We start from the raw sequence: 5,771 nt of genomic DNA, 5'->3' as shown, positions 1-5,771 counted from the left end.
ACCAGGGAGATGTTGAAAAAGAAAATCAAGCTTGGGAGCATCACAATGCCTGACTTCAAGCTATATTACAAATCTGTGATCTCTTCTCTTGCCCACAGGAAACCTCCAATGAACAGCATGCAACATCAAGACAGCATGGTATTGGCACAAAAACAGACAGATAGATCAATGGAACAGAACAGAGACTCTAGAAGTGAATCCTCAACTCTATGGTCAACTAATCTTTGACAAATCAGGAAAAAAATATACAATGGAAAAAAGACAGTCTCTTCAATAAATGATGCTGGGAAAATTGGACAGCCACATGCAGGAGAATGAAACTGGATCATTCCCTTACAGCATACACAAAGATAAATTCAAAATGGATGAAAGACCTCAATGTGAGACAGGAATACATCCAAATCCTAGAAGAGAACACAGGCAGAAATCTCTTCCACGTTGGCCACAGCAACTTTGTGCTAGACATGTCTCTAAAAGCAAGGAAAACAATTGCAAAAATAAATTATTGGGACTTCATTAAGATAAAAAGCTTCTGCACAGCAAAGGAAACAGTCAACAGAACTAAAAGGCAACCTATGGAATTGGAGGATATTTGCAAATGACATATCAGATAAAGGGCTAGTATCCAAGATCTGTAACGAATTTATGAAAATCAACATCCAAAAAACAAATAACCCAGTCAATAAATGGGCAGAAGACATGAACAGACATTTCTCCAAAGAAGAAGGCCATACAAATGGCCAACAGACACATGAAAAAAATGCTCAACATCACTTGTCATCAAATACAAATCAAAACCACAATGAGATACCACCTTACTCCAGTTAGAATGGCAGAAATTAACAAGACAAGAAACAAGTGTTGGTGAAGATGCGGAGAAAGGGGAATCCTCTTACATTGTTGGTGGGAATGCAAGCTGGTATAGTCACTCTAGAAAATGGTATGGAGGTTTCTCAAGAAAGTAACAATAGAGCTATCCTTTGACCTAACAATGACACTACTGGGTATTTACCCCAAAGATATGGATGTAGTGAAAAGAAGGAGCACATGCACCCCAATGTTCATAGCAGCAATATCCACAATAACCAAACTGTGGAAGGAGTTGAGATGTCCTTCAACAGATGAATGGATAAAGAAGATGTGGTTCATATATACAATGGAATATTACTTAGCCATTGGAAAAGATGAATACATATCATTTGCATCTACATAGACGTAACTGGAGGCAATTATGCTAAGCAAAATAAGTCAAGCAGAGAAAGACAATTATTATATGGCTTCACTCATATGTGGAACGTATGGAATAGCACTGAAGACCACAGGAGAAGGCAGGGGAGATTAAAGGAGAAGAAATCAGAGAGGGAGACCAACCATGAGAGACTCTGGACTCCAGGAACCAATCTGAGGGTTACAGAAGGGAGGGCTTGAGAGAAGGGTGTAACTGGGTGATGGGTATTAAGGAGGACATGTGTTGTGATGAGCCCTGGGTATTATACACAACTAATGAATCGTTGAACACTACCTCAAAAACTAATGATATACTACATGTTGGCTAATTGAACATAATAAAAAATAAGGCAAAAAAAGAGACATAAAATATGACACCATAGGAAAAGCAAGAGGGAGAAGGACATCGAGAGAACAAGAAGGAAGGAGAGAAAATGTCATTCATGGACTACAGTACCTACAGCAAAGCTGCAGCCCAGCAGGGCTATGGTGATTACACTGCCCGGTCCCCTCAAGGATTTGCACAGGCCACTCTCACAAATGGGCAGCAAAGTTTATGGCACCTGTGGACAGTCCACTGATGTCTGCTACATCCAGGTATACAACCTCTGCCAGACTGCCTACGCAACTTCTTATGGACAGGCTCCCCCTGGTTAAACTTCTCCAGCTGCTCCCGAGGTATATGGTCAGCCTATCTAGGGGTATGGCACTGGTGCCTATGATACTACCACACTTATGTTACTACCACCCAGACCTCCTATGCTTCTCAGTCTGTATATGGCTCTCAGCCTGCTTACCAAGTATATGGGCAACATCCAGAAACTTCCACACCTGCAAGACCATAAGATGAAACTAGTGAACCTTAATCTAGCATAAGGAATTATAACCAGCCCAGCCTAGGATATGGACAGAGTAACTACAGTTATCCCCAGGTACTTAGGACCTACCCCATGCAGCCAGTAACAGCACCACCATCTTATCCTCCTACCATCTATTCCTCCAGACTGTAGACTAGTTAGGATCGGAGCAGTTACTCTCAGCAGAACACCTATGGGCAACCAATCAGCTCCAGACAGCAGAGTAGCTATGGTCAACAAAGCAGCTATGGGCAGTAGTCACACACTAGTTAAACTTCTGACAAACTGGATCATACAACCAGGTTCCAAATCAATATAGCCAACAGAACACCAGCAGAGTTTATTCCAACAAGACCACCCCAGTAGCATGGGTGTTTATGCACAGGAGTCTGGAGGATTCTTCAGACAAGGAGAGAAGTAGAGCATGAGTGGCCCTGATAATCAGGGCAGGAAGAGAGGAGGATTTGATTATGGAGCCTGAGCAGAGGTGGGAAGGTCGGAGGACATGGTGGAATGAGAAACTCTGGAAAGCAAGGTGATTTCAATAAACCTAGTGAACCCATGGAGGAAGGACCAGATCTTGATCTATAAGCCCACCTATAGATCCAGATGAAGACTTTCACAACAGTGCAATTTATGTGCAAGTCTTAAATGACACTGTGACTCTAGATGATCTGGCATACTTCTTCAAGGGAACCAGACAACCCATAATTCACATCTACTTGGACAAGGAAACAGGAAATCCCAAACACAATGCTACAGTGCCTTATGAAGACCCACCAACTTCCAAGGCTGCTATGGACTGGTTTGATAGGAGATATTTTCAAGGGAGTTAATTTAAGCTTTCTCTTGCTCACAGGAAACCTCCAATGAACAGCATGCAGTTTTGTATGCTTCCTCTGAGAGCAAAAGGATGCTGCTGCCATATTCTGAAGGTCCAGGGGGCCCCATGGGTCACATGGGAGGCTGTAGAGAAGCCAGATATGGTTTGTCCCTAAGAGGGCCCCAGGGTTCCCAAGGGAACCCATCTGGGGGAGGAAATATCCAACACTGAGCTGGGACTGGCAATGTCTCAAACCAGGGTGTGGAAACCAGAACTTCACCTGGAGAACAGGATAAAACAAGTATAAGCCCCCCAAACCTGAAAGCTTTCTTCCATCACCCTCTCCACAACCTGTGTGGTGACCATGGCAGAGGCAGTCCTGGTGGCATGATGGTAGGAATAGTTGGCCTCCTGGACTATGGTGGTCCCCATGGAAAGTTCAGAAGTGGCCATTGTGGAGACAGAGGTGGCTTCCGTAGTGGCAAAGGCATGGACTGAGATCGCTTTGGAGGAGGAACACAAGATGTCTTTGGACCTTTGAACAGATGGGAGGAAGAAGAGACAGGCATGGAGGACCTGGAAAAATGAATAAAGGCAAACAATGCCCTACTAGATGCAGAAATCCTGTAGAACTGCATTGACTATTAGATATATATTTTAAACAGAAAATGTTTTAGATTTATAATTCCATGTTTATAATTTTGACCACAACATTACAATTATTCCTTTTCTGTACTTCAGTATCTTTCATCATCTGTGATGAAACATTAAAAGTTAAGAGATAGTGTGCCAAGTCTTTATCATTCTTTTAAACATGGTAGTTTAACTAAGACTAAACAATGGGAACCCCTTGTTAGCATCTGGTATCATTGTGGAGAATGAAGATGGCCTCAAACTGTAACAATGTTAGTGGCTATGACTTTTTTTGCTTAAAATTCCAAATGTTCATAAAAAAAAAAATGACACCATATATTGAAAACATGGGGAGGAGAGGAGTATAGAATTTGTTCAAACTTTAACAACCATGAGCTTAATGTAGACTGTTATGTGCAGAAAATTTTATATATAAATCTAATGGTACCCAGAAATCAAAACCACAGTAAGTATGAAAAATTAAAGAAAAAGAAATCCAAATATATCACTAAAAAAAATCAGGAAATAAAGACAAGAAGGGATCAGACAAGACAAGAAGGGAACCACAAAACTAATATAAAGTGACAATAAATACACATCTACCAATAATTATTTTAAATGCAAATGAACTAAAAGCTCCAATCAAAGGACATATGGTGATAGAATGGGTGAAAAAACAAGATGTATCTCTATGGTACTTATAAGAGATTTATTTTAGACCTAAAGACACCTGCAAATTGAAAGTGAGGGGATAGAGGAATACCTATCTAGAGAAATAGAGAAAATAGATGTCAAAAGAAAACCAAGTAGCAATAGTTGTATCAGAAAAAATAGAATTTAAAACAAAGGCTGTAATGGAAGACAAAGAAAAATACTATATACTTATAAAGAGGACAATCCAACAAGAAATATAAGAATTATAAATATTTTTGCACTCACCATAAGAGAACCCAAATACATAAAATAGCTAATAGCAAACATAAAGGAACTAATTGATATTAATACAATAATACTAAGGGATGTTAATATTTCACTTACACTGATAGGCAGGTCATAAAACAGAAAAGAAGTAAGAAAGCAATGGTCTTGAATGACACAAATTTAATAGCTATATTAACATTTCATCCTAAAAGAGCAAAATACACATTCTTTTCAAGTGTACATGGAACGTTCCACAGAATAGATCACATATTATCTAATAAAACATGTCTCAATTAATTCCACAGGACTGAAGTCATACCATGCATCTTTTCTGCCCACAATGGTATGAAACTAGAAGTCAACCACAAAAAAAGAAATCTGGAAAGACCACAAATACATGGAGGTTAAAGAACATGCTACTAAATGTTGAATGGGTCAAACAGAAAATAAAACAATAAATTTAAAATTACATGGAAACAAATGGAAATAAAAGCACAATGGTCCAAAACCTGTGGGATGCAGAAAAAGTGGTTCTAGGAGGAAAGTTTATAACAATACAGGCCTACCATGGGAAGGAAGTAAAATCTCAAATAAACAACCTGACCTTACACCTAAAGGAGCTAGAAAAAGAACAACAAACAAAACCTAAAACTAGAAGAAGGAAAGAAATAATGAACATTAGAGCAGAAATAAATGAATAAAAACTTTAAAAAAAAAGAATGTATCAATGAAACCAGGGGCTGGTTCTTTGAAAAATCAACAAAATTGATAAACCTCTAGCCAGACACATAAGAAAAACAACAAAATGTCAAGCAAAATCACCAAAAAAAGAGGAGAAAGAACAACTAACAATACAGAAATACAAACAATTGTAAGAGAATTTTATGAAAGCCTATATGCTAACAAATTGGACAACCTAGAAGAAATGGATCAATTCCTAGAAACATATAAACTACCAAAACTGAAACTGGAATAAATAGAAAATTTTAACAAACTGATAACCAGCAAAGAAATTGAATCAGTAATCAAAAAAATTCCCAACAAACATGTCCAGAAATGGATGGCTTCACAGGAAAATTCTACCAAACATTTAAAAAAGAGTTAATACCTATTCTTTGCAAACTATTCCAAAAAATAGAAAAGGAAGGAAAACTTCCAAATCCATTCTATCACATGATCATTATCCTGATACCAAAGCTGGATAGTACACCAGTAAAAAAAGAGAACTACAGCCAATATTTATGATTAGCTTAGATGCAACAACCCTTACTATCAAACTACATCCAAAAATACATTATAAAAATAATTCA

The 5,771-nt window shown here is 38.4% G+C and overlaps 1 pseudogene; it reads left to right on the top strand.

The window, feature by feature from the left end:
• Positions 1–1,661: 1,661 nt before the first annotated feature.
• LOC116859884 lies at positions 1,662–3,548 on the top strand (annotated as a pseudogene).
• Positions 3,549–5,771: the final 2,223 nt, after the last annotated feature.

This window comes from Lontra canadensis, unplaced genomic scaffold, assembly GCF_010015895.1.
Source record: "Lontra canadensis isolate GAN:19392208 unplaced genomic scaffold, GSC_riverotter_1.0 scaffold166, whole genome shotgun sequence".
In the NCBI taxonomy this organism is placed as follows: domain Eukaryota; kingdom Metazoa; phylum Chordata; class Mammalia; order Carnivora; family Mustelidae; genus Lontra; species Lontra canadensis.
This window is presented reverse-complemented; position numbering and strand designations above follow the sequence as displayed.